At 45.6% G+C, this 17,151-nt stretch overlaps 1 long non-coding RNA gene across 3 annotated transcripts in view; it reads right to left on the bottom strand.

Annotated features, from left to right (window-relative positions):
• Positions 1-1,901: 1,901 nt before the first annotated feature.
• LOC118316359 overlaps positions 1,902-17,151 on the bottom strand; it is a 41,492-nt gene continuing 26,242 nt past the window's right edge. For all 3 annotated transcript variants that reach the window (XR_007030481.1, XR_007030480.1, XR_007030482.1), the window contains 2 exons: positions 2,881-3,050; positions 1,902-2,417 (listed from right to left, as the gene is read on the bottom strand). This is a non-coding gene — a long non-coding RNA (uncharacterized LOC118316359). The remainder of the gene's footprint in view (positions 2,418-2,880; positions 3,051-17,151) is intronic.

Genomic DNA, 17,151 nt, shown 5'->3' with positions numbered 1-17,151 from the left:
ACTTCATAATGTACTCAATTTCCTGCTAAACGGAAATGTTTGCAATAATTCAAATTGAATGTCGATCACAGTCCAATCCATCTCCCTCTCTGTCTCAGTCTCCAGTCTGCCGTGGGCCTCGCCCACCTCTGTCAGTGTCAAGTTGTTAACCCCGTGTCAACAGTGGCGCAGGGCGTATTTGGACCCGGTTGATGGATGGGTCTTGGTGGACTTGTCCCACGCAAACATATTCTCAGAGTCAGCTGAGAGAGGTGCGGCGCGCGCGTGTCAACCCCTCCACCCACACACATGCACATACACACTTGTCCATCCGCGATCCAGTCCCCAAACTGGCGCAGTATGGTGCCCCTCTCCGTCACCTACTGACACCCCATGTCTCCAGTCTAGACCCAGATGGGTGGAGCTCTGACCCCACTGTCACAAAACGAGTGGAAACAGATTCTAGATTTTTTTTTCTTCTTCCTGCAAATGGTAAACTTGACCCATGTCCTTCGTATCATTATATTTCCTCGTGAGAGCTTGACATCATGTTCCCTTAACAAACCGATGAAATTAACTTTGCCAGCTCACCCCAAGGGAGACGTGCAATAATCAAGGGGAGGACCATTACAAATAAGCATGCTTTTTTAAAATCTTTTGTCATTACCTGAGCAGTATTTAATTGACTTCTCATTCAGCCATTATTGGCTTGTCAATTTTTTTTAAACGCAGAATAGAATGAATGTTTTTTTTTCTCACTTGTGAATGATTTAAATGAATATTAAAAACACTCACAAGTAACAAACATCTCTATTGCAGTGAGCGCTTGATCAGAAGCTTCATCATCAAATTGAAAATGTTCATTGTCATAGTGACAAAAGAGTGGACATTAGATCATAAGTTATATGATCGATTATATATGCTGTGTAAGTTGATAGTATATAACGCACAGTCCTTAGGTCGAAATGTTTCATTTGTTCTCCCCTCTGTGATTTAGCCGTAGGTGTCTCTTTTTAATCAAGACAGAAAAAAACAGCGGCAACATTACAATACCCTGTGTTTCTGAACACATGGTTCGGCATCAGCATATGACTGATCACTCGTCAATATCACGAGTTCATCCAGCACCATTAGTCATCTGCACCGCGTCCTGTCGCTCCACACAGCTGCTTGCCGTCCCTCCCCTCCACCCCTCATTTTTCTCTCCCTGCACAACTTTCTCTGGTCTTTTTATACTCCGAAACCAAACGCACCCGGATTCTAAGGAATTCCTGTCATGGTTTACGGAGGCAGGGGGTGAGAGTAGGCTGAATAAAAAAGGAAAAGAGGAGAGTGCCATGGCTCATATGTAGGCGTGTGAGTTGAGTTACATGCCATGTGTTGTCTTTTTTCGCTTTTTGGAGGGGGGGTTGTCATAATGTGTTGCGTTGTCCACTCTGGCTCAGAGGGTCAGATTAACAAGGAGCCCGGGTCCCTCTTTGCAGTGGTCCCCTCACAGGGCACAATGACAGGAGCGATCCATCACTTCTGTCCCTAACAGGGTGGGGGTCAGGGGGGTGGAGGCTGCGGGGCTGGGCCTGGCTCTGGCTGGCTGATGGAGGGCTGCGGTGAACAGGACGGGGCTGGTTAAACTTTAACCAGCTCTCTTCCTACACACTGAAGACCACATTCAGCCACCATTCTCTGCTGTGGGAGATTCTGATGTTTCATCTACCCGAGATCCATGACCCGCCGCCCACTGGAGACCCCCTCTCGCCCACTCATGGCCCCCGCGCCCACCTGCTTCCATATGGATCACTACGGCAAAGCGCCAAGCTTTTGGCCGTAGCGTGGGAAGAAAATAACTCTGTCTCCTCTCCATCTGCATGTAGAGCAAGTGGCTATATTAACCCAGCCCTCTGCACGTGCCGTGCAGCCCTCTGATATACTAACCATGACTGCACATTCAAAACTGTTTGGCCCCTATTTGTCTGGAGGACTGTCATACTCGCTGTCAACACATTTTCACAGTGCATCAATAGCAACAGTCTCCTTTGTGATTGTAGAGGGGTTATTCCTGGGGCACACCATGGTTACGGCATGAAAAATGATGGCTGGCCTTTTGATAGTCATTTAATACACAGTTGCACACTTTGATAGAATTTGGCAAAAGCCTCTCCCCGGTGAGTTAACAATGCGTACTGAAAATCATATTTCCATGGCGGCCCATTCAATCTTATCCCCCTGTCCCGGGAAAAACTGCAGTGACAAATGGGATGTGAGCACACTCCGGGTGGCTGTGGGTCACATCAGGTGCAGAGCAGGTTGGAGGTGTTAACCCAATGTGTTCCTGTTCACTGGTCCAATCATCTTCATTGATTGCGCCGATGATTGAGAGGCTCCTACCTTTCTTTATGGTGCCGGTCGGAGGAGGTAAAGGCTGACGTACGGGGAAGAAGCTTGAATGAAAATAGAGAAAAAGATTACTTGGCAATAGTCTGCTTTTTATGTGGATTGTTTTCTACACACATAACATACCATAATGCACATCAATAGTTTGTGTCTTGTTAAAGTTAAATAACAATATGAAAAAAGAAGACATAAAATGGCTTTACTAAAGTCTCCGTCATTCAAGATACCATATTTGTCCATCTTGTCCGCAGGAGTGGGAGTCGTGTGACAGCCTGATTAAATTAGATTTGATGAGATGACTTGGGCCTCCACACACACTTAATAATGCAGTAATTTCTGCCCATTTGACATGCGGAGAGTGAGGGAGTGACACTCTAAGGGGAAAGGGTGAGGCTGTGGGGGGTGGGTTGAAAACGAAGAGTAGGGGAAGAGAGGAAAAAGGTGCTGCTGGGTGCAGGAGAGAAGAGGTGGGAAGGAGGGGGAGTCGGGGAGCTGTCCATTTGTACAAACCTAAGAATCTGTCATGTGTCGGGTCGTGTTTTCGTCGCCGCAACGTTGAGGTGGTTTTGACAGCCAGGACTTTCTCTCCTTCATCCGCGCTGCAAATGACATTACGGAAATTGTGTTTGTGGCGTTGCCTAGGCCAGGGACTCCTGGGAAACTGTCAGGGTCACGGGGGTCTGGTGGAAAGGGAAGAAAGAGTGGAGATGGAGAGAGAGGGAGAGAGGGAGAAACCAAGACAGAATAAACAATAGACTCAATTTAAAGCCGCTGAACATTTAGATGGAACGAAAAGCGCAAACGGGTTGAAATAATCATAATAACGCTCTTTAAATGAAACTGATCCTAACCGGTGACATTACGCCGGCTGTAATTTGCCTCGGCATTAACAAAGCTCACCTGGGCCGGGAAGTGCTGGGATTACTCCTTCCAGCTTGTGTGCGTAAGATTTGCTACTTCTAGTCTCTTAGGGCCCGCTCAGACTCCTAAATATTTCAGCAGTAGAAATGAACTGCTCTCTCAGGGGGGCAATCCTGTGCCTGATTGCCCTGGCCTGGCGTTTATAGCCTGGGCAGGACCGGGTCGACCTGGGCCAGGCCACGGTCCCCACCATGCAGGTCTATACATCCCTAACCTTCACTAACAAGGACCAGGGGATCAACACGACCTCTTACATAAAGTATAATTACAAGCAAAAGGCAGGATTTTGTGCTCTTATATGTGTGTGTGATTTCCCCCTTTACAGCTCACAATCAATCTTTAATGAGCCATTGAATATTAACTGGATTTGTAGGAACTGAGTGTCAACTCCCATGAGTGTAAGCTGGAGGCCCAGGGTTTAGCAGACAGTGAAGATGGAGGGAAGAGGGGGCACGGGGAGCCCTTCCAAGTGTGGGGGTGGAGTGTTTTACATGGGGTTTATATGCAAAAAGTGGTTATAGTCAATTACAATTACAATAATTCACCACGGGAAGGACAACCGGGGTAATTGTAGTCTCAGTGCCCCCCGAGAAGCTGCTACAGTAACCGCATTACAATGGGGCAAACACTGGTGCGAGAAGAATAAAGACAAAAGCGACACAATCTTAGAGCTGAGAGATTTTCGAAGTCTGATGAATCCGTAAAATCAAAGTGCAGTCACCACAATTGTTGATTAATAACACTGACCACAACAGAGCCCCTTGTCCGGTCCCTGACGGAGACCTCCGTAAGGCCTGGGGATCAGCCTGGGCCCTCCAGCAGGACTGGGGCGACTCCCTGGACTCTAACCCCCTGCCAGGCAATCTCTTTGTCACGGTGCTGCCTGCTACTGATTAATGGACGTAGTCGTGTGATCAGAAGGCTCAGATGTGGCTGAGGTCCTGCGCTCTCTTCTGCGTTCCTGAGAGAGCTACACATGGGTCGAGCAGACTGAGACAGATTAGGCCTTGATGCTGACCCCTGTGGAGAGACCTCTGGGGTGGAGGAGCAGGCCAGGGGGCCTGGGGATAATGGGACCCCTCTCACACCTTTTAAAAGAGAACATGTTTATGGCTACTTAGAGGAAATTGATTTGATTGTGCCAGAAACGCATGTGTGAACACCCCTGGCACTTTTATTGGCTATTTGTCTTTTAAGTCACAGCTGGAGAAATTTATGCCTACGATGGGGGTTAGCAGAGTGGGTGCCTGGCCGTGTGTGTTTGTGTGTTTATGGGAGTAAATATTAATATGTGTGTGTGTGTACAGGCACGTAGGCTTGTGTGCAAGGTGCACGAGAGCAGGTCATGATAAGCGATACACTGTAGTATGCACTTTAACTGGGTGTCAATCATTAAGTATCAGCTCTAATGACTAAAGCGCATAATGGAGGCACTGGCGGAAGTAAAGCTACAAGATTTGTTGGGACACATTAATTCTCTGAACGGATGTCAACAGGCAGCTCCTTTTGGCCGCTCGTGTTTCCTTGCTCATTCATCCTGACTCTATTAAATGACACATGTTTGAACATGAATTTCAGCTCATGATCTAATTGGGTACCGCCCTGCCTTCGAGTTTTGTTACCCACCATTTTTAGCGTATACAAATGTGAGGGAGCGAGGTATTAGAAATCTGATAAATAACTTGATCCAGCTCTGCAGCTGCACATTTCTTGTCATGATAGACAAACATGGAACCGGCATAGATAGTTTGTGGCTATTTTCAAACCATACGGGTGCACGTCTGATAAACCCCTGCTCTCATCTCACTCTCTGTACTGTTTAAAAAAAAAATACATATTGTGTTTTCTCCCTCAGCTCTTTCCTTTTTTTGCAATTCTCTCTCTCATTTTCAGTCTACAGCAGCGTTTCTCAACATTTAGAGTTGTGACAACTCGTGATCCCTCGTCACAGAGTGCAAGTGTCTATGAGTTGTGAATAGTTAAAACAGAGAGTGATGTTCCATTCGTTGATAATCTGAATAATTGATAAATGCTGAATGAAGTTATTCAGTGTCAGAAAAGCAATGGGAAAAACCCCACATCATGTTGTTATTCCAAATCTTATCATCGTATCATCTCACATCTACTAAGATGGGGTCATACCCGCAGTTGAGCATCCACTGCTTTACAGTCATGAGAATATTGTCAAGGAACTATTTGTGATTCGAGCCAATTTGTTTATTTTGATTTTGAAAAACTAGCGATTCAATTTATCCTTTAACTTTTGTTCCTGCACCGAAAATCAGTCTGTAAAAGAGCATTTGCTGGAGGTCAGCAGAGGCACGTTCATCTGAACTGAAAATAGAACAACGTGATAGGCCTACGCTGATCTCCGTCCCCAGAGAACATTACAGTCTTTTGTAAGCAATGTCACATCAAAGTCGGGGAGCTTGCGTGGCGAGATGGAGGGATGATGGACTGAGAGAGTGAAGGTGAAGAGCATTCTCACTCTGTATGGGACGGAGGAGGGGGGGACGGAGGGGCTTTACACTGCTCAAAACAGTCTGATGTATGCAAATTGAAGAATGTTATCGATTGGTAATTGATTTACCTTGATACATGAATTCGCGGCTGCAGTAGTAATGCAGTGATGTCGGACCCCGCCACCTCACGGTTTGTCTGCATTCAGACAAATCAAATTCATCTGTCCATCCGTTCTGTCTCTGTTGCCATCCATCAGGCTCCCTGCATCTCTGCTGACAAAACACTACGTGTGTGATTGTGAGCGTGAGTGAGCGCGCGTGTGTGTGTGTGTATGTGTGTGTGTCTTTTTATGGCTGTGAGGTCAATTATGTTTTTTTTAAAATTGGCCAGACCTCACTAGTTTTAAGTGAGGAGAATTAGGTTTAAGTTAGGGTTAGGCGTGTGTGCGTGCGTGTGTGTTTTGAACGTGTGCACATTTGACCTGATCCTAAGTAGCCTCCACTCGTCTCTGCATAGGGCGCACACAGACAGGAAACAGACAGAGAGCAACACACGGACACAAACAACCTCAGACTGTGTAACAAACAGACAAAACAAAGGCACGGAGATAAACGCTGTTCACTAAGTCATTGTGATCTAATGTCTTTCGGCAACTTTATTATGGATCTATTTAGTTGCCATTTATTTACATGCAGTATTGATTCTATTATCCTGCTGGTAAAAGGGGTTCATAGAAGCCTGTGTTCATCTTAATGATGTAATGTGTTTGTGTGTGTCTGTGGAGCTCTGCGCACTGACACCGAAATCTATGTGGGCCATAGAGTGTATGTTAATGTGCGTGTGTTTGTGTGAGAGAATTATTTGGCCATCCCCGGGGGAACAGAGCTTCTGCTCCTCTCTCTTAGGTAATGGAAGCAATGTGTCCATAATCCCAGTGAATGACTAATAAAAGAGAGTAGCGCCTTGGGCCTGTTCCCTCAGCAATATTATGGCTGGGTATTAAACTGAGTGCCTGTGTAATACTGTCAAGTCACTGTTTTCTCAAACACATTCCACGTGCACTTTATTTATCTATTTATTTTCCTTGCATACATCTGTATTCGCAACTGAAATCAAAAGTGCTCTTTATGAGAGGAGATTGTCCTCATCGCTGTAAAAGCTGTTTATGAAGTCCTGGACGCGTGAATCATCGCGTCGCCGGCGTCGGATCCGTCGAGACACCTGAGGTGCTCATGAGCGCCGCCTTAATGGAAACCAAACGCTGCTTGAATACTAATAAGCCATGACACCATAACCCGCAGCCGACCACCTGATACCCCTGTGCTCTCTTTAAATGTTCTTTAATGGCCATGTCAGTGTTATACAAGACGCTCATTAGACACTTTAATTGGTTTGCCCAATGTTGACAGCGCTGTTGATTGGCCGAGCCTGAGTGTGGAGTTGGCGTGGGGGTTTGTGGGGGTCAGTGGTGGGTTTGCTGTTGGTGACTAATGTGGTTCAGGCTGAGCAGCTGATTAGGACGGGCAGCAGGCGGGGGGTCTCCCCGTGGCAACATGAGGTCATACTCTCCTGTTCCTAACTAGTGAGGTCTATGAAAATCAAGGGCTGGAGCCGCGGGTCACTTTGGACTGATTAGAGGAGTTTTAAAATGTCCAGCCTCCTGTTTTGTATCGATTACGCTACTTTCGTGGCGATGATGTCACTTTGCCTGGCTCTGCTGTAATGCCGGATATTTGTGACCGGAGAAGTGCGCGGTTGCTGCAATCTTGTAAAAGTTGTAATTCTAAATTGGAGGAGTTTAAGTCTGGTATTTGTCAATTTGTTATTCTGGTATTTTTATCCATTATGGATCACACATTTCCTTCGTAGAGATTTGGGAAACATGCACACTTCAGCAAGAGCAACGTAACTTGGGGCAAGGAGCATGAACCTCATATGAAAATTTCCCAGACCAATAGAAAGACAGGTTTGACGTTGACCAATTAAATCGACATTGCCTCATTGTGGGTTACTGACCAGGTTCCACCCAGGTTCAGCAGATAGCTCGCCCACATGGATCTTTTTATAATTTATGTTAATGGTGATTTTACTTTTTTCAAATTGAAAAATTGAAGATCTATATAGTCAGGCAAGGATCTGATGTGAAATTAGATATGATCCCAAAACGTTTTAAGACATGAAGCCACATCAAACCAAACGACACAGAAGAGAGGCTCATTCATAGATTACCAGCTTCTTATCTGACATTATATCACATTATATATGACAAGTCAAAATGTCTTCTGTGGAAAAGGCTGTACTTCTCTTCAGTGGCCATCTAAAGCAATCCTCTTTTTACTATTCATCTTTGATCAAACCATAAAAGCAATGAATGGAGGAGTGGACTCCTGTCATCCCTCCGTCCGCTCACTGCACTGTCCCAGTCTGGCGGTGTAATGATTGATCTGGGTTAGGGACATATATTGCTTGGCGTGGCCTATTCTGACTGTACTTCATCACCAGGCATGGCTAAATGCTTTAAAAGCATTGATTTGCCTGAATTACAACATGGCATCAGACCTCTCACCTGTCTGCGGGACGTTGTGTGTGTGTGTGTGGGGTGGGTGTGAATGTGTGCGAGAGAGAGAGAGAGAGAGAGTAAAGACAGATCTCGCCTCCACATATCATAACACTCGACTCTCCTCTCCCTTTATCCCCGTCATCTGCCACCCCTCCCATCGATTTGGCCCATAAAAGGTGTTTAATTCAATCAAGAGGAAAGTGAGTGCCTGTTTTTCTGGGTCCCTGTCGATAGCGGTATAATCAGTTAGAGTGGGCCTATAGACCTCTCTGTCTCTCTCCCTGACACACACACATTAGATGAACTCAGTTTATAAAAACTCTACGCAGTCTATTTCCGTTCTATCCCGTGACTTCCTACTCACTGTCCCACACGGCAACATGCGCAAACACTGTCGGTGGTGCATCAACTCATCTCACCATTTTTAAGTACTGAACGGTAACGAAAATAACAACCAGGAATTGTAGGTCGAATTGACTTCAAACTAATAAAACTGTAATATTTACATTAAGTTATGTAATGTTAATAGATGTGGCATGAGCCATTCTCCCTTGAGCACGGCATCTTTTACAGTGCGTCTGCTCTGAGCTTCTAAGGATCTAATATTTTTATATATATACACACACACACACACACACACACACACACACACACACACACACACACACACACACACACACTTGTACCAGTGTAGTTTGCAACACTGTATGCTGTACTTCTATTCACATGGGTAACAACAGAGCGCTCAACACACTCAAGTGCACAAACGTACGATGCCTAACCACTAGACAATAAAGGGAATGAAGAAATAAAAGGTCCGATTCATCAAAATCACACAAGACTCCACCACCCAGTAAATTAAACAATATTTCATAATAACTCTGACAATGAGACAAGAGACAGCAATTTGGGCTGAGGGCTTCTTCTCAGCGGAGGAGCGCGCACAAATACACACACACACACACACACACACACACACACACACACACACACACACACACACACGTGGACACATAATTATCAGAGCGGACATGCTCTGGAGACCCCAGACACTCCCCTAGTACCTGCCCAATCAACTGTCCAACAACAGACACCCACCCGGCCTTCATTTGTCTTGTCTCTGTGCGTGTGTGTGTGTGTGTGTGTGTGTGTGTGTATCAAGCTAATTACCACCATGAACCATCCCACACACAGACCTAACCCAGACATTGTGGCGCTGTCCAGGGACATGGGAGGTGGGTAATTAGCCTTCCATTATTACAACACACACACACACACACACACAGCAGATAGCGCACATACACACCTAGCAGTCAGAGGAGGGGCAGTGGGCCGGGAGGTTGTGTTTCAGGACTTGTTTTTGGGCTAAGGACACTGTAGCAGGTCAACGTTAACAATCGGTGTTTAATATTGGTTGCTATGTAACACAGCATGTGATTTGGTCTTTTTTCTTCACCTTCGTTCACCACACAACAGCTGGATCAGCAGTCAGTGTTCAATTTTTGTTGGATTTTTGTTCGTATTTGAGTTTGATTTTAGTAACTGGAGAGTCACCTTATTTCTGTTATGTGCAACAATGTGCATTTACCTATTATTGTGAAATAAAGAAAAAGAAAGTAGGCGTGACAACAGCATTGAATGTGAAAGGCATTGATGTCCTCACTGTTTCTCTGAGATGTCAACCCTCTCCTTCTGTGAGGAACTCTCCTTCCACAAATCTGCCACAAATCACTGCCCAATTGATAACTCGTATCGGTAAAACTAGCGGTGCACACCCTCAATAATTTTCTGCACGACACAAGCGGTTTGCTCTGGGTTGGTCGTGGCAATAATCGTGTCCAAATACATGGTAATAGTTCATCCGTCTGAGAGGAGAGCAGATAGAGGAGGATGTCAAGAATGACACACAGGAGTCATCTGCTATAAAACAACACAAACACAACTCTACCCTGCTCTCCAGGAAATCAAGACTTTGTCAAAGCTTAATTCCACCTTGGGGCTGTAGGTGGTGTGCAGGGAAAAGGTGCAGGTGGGTTGAAGGTGTAAAAAAATCTCATAACTCCAAGCTGGCCCAAAAAGTACTCCATCCCACCGCTGGCCCAGCTGTTGTCTAGGGGTGTGTAATTGTGTCAAAACCTTATATTCCCCACCAAGAGCGCCCCCCTAAAGCAGTTAGATGCCTCCCCCCCACATGGTCCCAGGCATCATCATTTTCCAGCAACCATCCATCTTCGGCCTGCGATTAATTCTCTTCATTTCCGAGCACAGGCCATAAATCCTGGCACACTTAATTAATTTCACGGCCAACACGGGGCTCCTGTAAAGCGGGGATTGTTCTCGCAAAAGCCCATATTAATTATGCTATTTTACAGCCATCTCATTGAAGGCTGTGTTTCATCTTTCATAATTACATTTTCAACAACAACGGGGGCAACAAAAGGAGTCTAATTATGGATTTGGCGGCACGCTCCCTTGTAATAAGTCAATGTTAGCATCGAGCCCACGATGTGGCGCTAAGGCACTGGCACACAGAGCGCGGAGTAGCCCCGCAGAATCAATGCAAGCCTCCATGTTTTATTACTGTTACAGTAACTATGATTTTAGCTGAGAGGAAAATCATAATGCAGAACATATTGAAAGCATTTGGTGGCCTGCTGGCATAAATTGTGTTGATGAAGTTAGAGGAGATTATTGTCACATCGAGGCTCTGGTGATCATTACTCTTGTGATGGAGCTCATTGGGTCTCTGTGGTGGAGCTCGTCAGCTGCTCTCCTGATGTTCAGGCAGCGGCGCCTCTGTCCTGTGGACGTCTCTACCCATCATGCATCACACACGTGTCTCTCATGTGTCCTAAATGTGCTTATAATCCACAGAGAACTAATCACGGATTAAACAGATCTTAAACACAGTGGTAGCGGAATTCGCTTATGACATTGTGTTCATCTTTTACAAACAACTAGAAGCCTGAAAAAGATCAGTGGACGCATTTTGGGGGCTGGGCCTCGTGTCACGTTCCACTGCTGGTCTGTGCCACAGGTCACCACCCAGTCACGCTGGGTGTCACCGCCTGTGTTAACAGCCGCCTACACAATTCATCCGGAATCCAGCCTCGCACCCACACACTCCGGCAACTAAGCAGTAATAATATACTCAAACACACACACGCTCAACACAAGACCTGCCATAAGTATGCTGTGATGCATGGGCTGTCATGGCTGCCTGGTTGGTGGTGAAGTTGAGGCAGCAGGCCTGCGATTGTTAAGTCATTATGACGAGGCGTCACTTTTGACTGGTTTTTACATTGGATCACAACATCAGCAGTGCTGAAAGGATTAGTCAGTGCGCCGTTTATTCAAATGACAGAAAGCTTCAATATTCATTCATCTTGAAAGATGCAAAACATTCACTGGCTACAGCTTCTCCAATGTAAAGATTTGCTGTTTGTTTTTCTCAGTTTTTAAAAAAAATCTTTGTGAATTTGAGATTTTGGACCATTGGTCAGACAAAACTAGCAATCTGAAGATTATGGTCAAAACACAAGGCCACAAATTACACTAAGAGAAGATATTGATTTGACTAATTTACCTTATCTGCAGCAAACGGCAAGCAAAACCTGTTTTGAACTATGGTTTTAAGCCAGATTTCAGTTGTGACCTTATCCTCAAGGTCTGAGCGATAATGATTTTAAACACTAAACAATTATTCAAAAAGTAGCTAAGAATAGTTTTCTTGAGCATTTTTTCATGAATGAAAATAATTGTTGGTTGAAAACCAACTAGCAAATGATCATCAATAAACAATCTGCAGTGGAGAAGATTTCCATACATATAAACCAAAAATGACTCGCGAGGAAACCCGAGTGTAGCAGAAACATTTCTTACAGCAAAACATCCATTGTTCAATCACCTTCTGTTCCTCTAGAAAACACAGAGGACACAGAGTCGCTCTCGTCAGATGTTCCCAAACATGCACTTTATCAGAACAAAACAGACAATAACCCCAAGAGTGAATTTGTGATGGGGACTGTGGTAATAATGGACGCCTGGCTGACCTGGGAGCGCAGCTATGTCACCTCTGATCAGTGGTGTTACAGTCCACTGCCAGGTAGTCCTTTCACTTCCTATTAGGGTCCTCACACTGAGAGTCTGAGCGCAGTGGCAAGGGCCATAAGTCCATCGACAGCGACCTTGAACATATGTGTGTGTGTGTTTATTCATGTGCAACCACTACAAACATCTCTGCCTGTGTGTGTGTGTGTGTGTGTGTGTGTGTGAGATATCTCTTCCTCTCCCCACCACTCCTTCCTTGTCAAGGCCATCGGTGATCAGTGGAGGTTAAAAGTTACAAATCACCCCTCCTCCCCCACTCTGCCCTCCAATCCACCTCCTCCTCCCCCTGCCCTCCCCACCTGTCCTTACACTCACCCAGGCGAGGGCCCCCAGGGGCCTGGGTCTCATTCGTATTTGGGGCCGCGGCTCCTGTTGAGGGTCTGCAGGGGATCAGAGGCAGTGGAGGGCAATTACTCCTCGGCTTTAATTGGCATTATCATTTTAGCAGGCTGACAGAGATGGATCACCCGGCAGGACCCTGCCGGGTGACAGGCGTGGAGAGGGGAGGAGAGGGGAGGAGAGGGAGAAGGTGTTGGCCTGGTGGGCACGACGAGAGCGAGGAAAACGGGAGAAGAAAGTGCGAGAGGGGGAGAGGAGCACAAGATGAAGGGCAGAAGCGAGGGAAATAAATCTGACACAAACATCTGCTGAACAACTTGAACAAATAACCTCCATTATACAAGAAAGGTGTGTGAAGGAATTGTGTGGGCCACTAACTTTCTGGGTGTGTGTGTGTGTGTGCTAGCCCTCATAAATGTGTGTGTAAGGCTGATTTTATGCCCGTGTGCACAGGGGGAAAGGGCAGGGATGGGGGGAGGAGGTGTATTAGTGTAACCCACTGTGAATCCTGGCGAGGGCCTAACGAGCAGCATGGCTATGGCTCCATAACTCAGGTCCTGTAAAGCTGTCAGTGGAATTAAGAGGCACCCATTATAGGTGCCCATACAAGTGCCTCGATGCAAAATACCAGTCCTCTCCCTGGGGCCAGCAGCAGCAGATAATTTTAGCTACTTAGTGAATCATCTTCAAAGCCGGAGCTGAGCTTTTTTTCCTCTGTGGTTACAGCCTCAGCAGTAAGGACACATTGTTACAGTATGCTCTGTTCCGCAGCTTCATTTTCAAATTGAAGTTAGCTTTTGTCACAGACTTCCAAGATCCCTAGAATCCTCCGAAACAGACAACACAAGAGAGAAACGCAGTGATGGATCGATGAAAATTTATTATGAAGCTGTCCGGCCTGAATTATTGTCCTGTCTGTTGATAATCCCTTATTTTTCTCTCCCTGGCATCCAACATAATCTCTCAGTCTCACAAAAAAAAAAAGCGAGGGACGGTTGATGGAAGATGATGAAGTGAGTGGAGGGAGGGGATGTGGGGCCCTTGCTTCCCGCCTGTTCTAGGGAAAGAACATACTTGAAGGGAATGCTGTACACACCCTCTCTTTCTCTCTCTCCCTGATATGAAAAATGAAAACTATAAGGGATACAATAATAAAAATAGCAGTATGAGTGGACAGGCCGGAGCAGTCCATTACTCACAGCTGCTTTGGGCTGCGTGGTAAAAATGTGCTGCTCGCTGCAAAAGCATGCATCACCGCCGGCCCAAAACAAATGGGCTGTCTCCAACGTATTTACCTCCAATTGTTCAAGCATTTGTGGGGAGAGCTACGGCCTGTCCAGACAACTCAGGCCTGTCCGTCTGAGGGACGAGAGCTACCGGGAGACATGATGAGAGAGACATCCGATACGCCGAATGACAATGACACGGAAAGTGAATATGTAAGAATCAAAAATGTTACATTTTAAGTCAAATGAGAAAGAGGTTAATAATAGTCGAAGAAAATCAATTTATGAATGAATTTGAAGAAAATGAATCATTAAACAACATGCCCAACATTCACTGGTTGCAACTTTTCAAATGAGAGTATAAACTGCTCTTCTGGATTATCTGAGGGACAAAACGAGCAAATTTGAAAGCATCAGTGTCTTATTGAATCTTTTGATGGCACCTTTTAATCTCTCTACTCTTTATCTTATCTTTATCTCTTCTTCCTGTCAATCTACCTGGAGCCATGGTATGTGGTATGCCATTTCCTGTATTCTTGCTGTTAAATGTGGACAGGGGAAAGGGAGGCAACTAATAAAAAGGTATCCAAGTTTAATATTATTTTTAAAACATCAGTCTCCTCTTGTTTATTTTCAGTACATAAATCCTGTTCATTGACCTTCGTTTCACTCCATATCCCCCCCCCCCCCCACTTACCCACAAGGGGCCCATGCTCCCCGCAGTTTGAGAACCACTAGTGTAAAAAAGAAAGCTCATTAACCCGGAAAGACAAGCAAATCCTCCTTTAAGTTGTTGTTTTTTGTCTTGGTGTGTGTTACAGAGGAGTATGACTCGCACGATTAGTCAATATATTCGCTGTTTTCTCTGAAGCCACTGATGATCGTGGACAGGGAGACGAGGAGAAAAAGGGAGTGTTGAGTGTAAACAGAGTGGAGGAGACAGGAGGAGTGAGGGAGTGGGATTCACATCAACTACAGAGACGACTCATATCAACCCCCCCATCCTCATGCGGACTGAAGTTTGAGACTTCCCTGGGAGGCTGGGACTCAGACTTCCAATGGTGGGTTATCATTTCATCTGGCTGGGATGTTTTCAGCACTTATCTCTCTGCTCGCGATCATTTTGGCGTTAAAGGGCCGATGACTACGGCACTGAACCCCCCGCGGAGCTCCAGGCTTGGATCTGAGCCGGGTTCACACCGCAGCTTTACAGCTCAACATTTCCCATATCCTGGTGCGATACAGCTGTGCTTAATGACGAAGCCCCACTCTTAAACGGCCCTCCTGATTAAGATGGCTCTCCACATCGCCCCCTGTTTATCTCCAGTGCGGTCGTTAGCCGGGATGGGCCAGCTAATGATGAGTAGTTTACAATATGGTACTCCGGCATAATCGGCCTCCCGTCATCATCGTGTGACAGAGAGGAACCCGCCCAACTCCAGCCTGTAGCTCTTTACCCGCCGTCAGTCTGAGAGACAGACGATTTACAGAGTATCACAGTGATGAACAGGAACAAGTAAACATATTATTTTGTCACGATGATCTCTCCTTAAGTACGTCAAACGCCGCCGGATGATGAGTACATCAAATAATAGGCTGGAGGCTAAGTGGTAATCAGTGAAAAGTCTCCATCGCATTACAGTGAAAGTTGAGATTGAGACGTACTGTATGTAACAACTGCATTATTAGCACTCCCCACAAAACCATCACTGCCTGCAGTAGGTTTGACGCGTGAGTGTGTGTGTGTGTGTGTGAAACGAGGCAACCGGCATAAAATGAACAAAACGCAAGGAAATGAAGGAAGCTAAACGGAGAGATGAAATGGGAATTGGGGAGCATGGAGGCACGGAAGTGGAAGAGAGGAAAAGAGAGAGAGATGGAGAGAGAGAGAGAGAGAGAGAGAGAGAGATGGTTATTTAATTTATGTGGGGAGTCGAAGAGAGTGGCAGTGATACATGGGTTTGTTAGTCAATTGATAAAGGAGAGGAAATTTCTAAAAAACATTCATCATCGAGAGATATGGCCACCATACATCACCTATTTGCAAACAACAAGGGCTAATATTTATCCCTAGAAGGGACAGAGTGACCCTCTCTCACACACACACACACACACACACACACACACACACACACACACACACACACACACACACACACACACACACACACACACACACACACACACACACACACACACACACACACACACACACACACCACCGTGACCTAATTAAGCCAAGAGAATAGACCTTAATTGGAAAAAGAAAAACTGAATTCTAAAGAGAACAACAAAATGGCAAAAACCTCATCCCTTATTGTAGAAGTGAAAGCCTCTATTCTGTTGCTGTGTTGTTATTTTCTTTTTAAAATACAGATACATAATGCCCCACATGTGAGCTTTTAGTGGTTGTAGTAATGGAGTGTCGGAGAGAAGTGGCCCGGATAAGGAGAGAGAAGAATAATCTGGTGGACCTACATGGGTAGTACTTACTATAGCCTATATGTGAGTGTGTGTGTGAATGCACATGAGCTAAAAACAGTACATTCTAACGCTGACACACACACACACACACACACACACACACACACACACACACACACACACACACACACACACACACACACACACACACACACACACACACACACACACACACACACACACACACACATTCTCCCTGTAATGTATTAAATGCTGAATCTGTCTGGCTGCAGGCAGAATCTTTCATCTCCCCCCCTTTCCTTGACTTTGTGTGTGGAGACTTTTAAATTGTCAAGGCTGAAATTTAATTATTTAATCCCCCGTGATCGATCATTAGTTAAAATGCCCGATCCACAAACCCTGCACCCCCACTCAGCCTTCACCACCACCCATTAAGACACAGACAGCATTTTAAAGAATAATAAATAAATTCCAATCCCCCAGCAGCAGTTTCCATTTAATTCAACAAACAAACAAATAAATAAATGTGAAAATAAATATGGCTGCTGTGTGGGATGGGTGTTGGGTGTATGTTTGGACATTGGTGTGTGTGTGTGTTTGTGTGTGTGTGTGTGTGTGTGTGTGTGCACGTGTGTGCGCGTGTGTGCGTGCGTGTGTGTTTGTGTGTTGGGGATGTATTGGGGGCGTCTTTCTTGCGACTCATAGTCCAGATGGATG

Source organism: Scophthalmus maximus, chromosome 3 (assembly GCF_022379125.1).
Source record: "Scophthalmus maximus strain ysfricsl-2021 chromosome 3, ASM2237912v1, whole genome shotgun sequence".
NCBI lineage: Eukaryota > Metazoa > Chordata > Actinopteri > Pleuronectiformes > Scophthalmidae > Scophthalmus > Scophthalmus maximus.
This window is presented reverse-complemented; position numbering and strand designations above follow the sequence as displayed.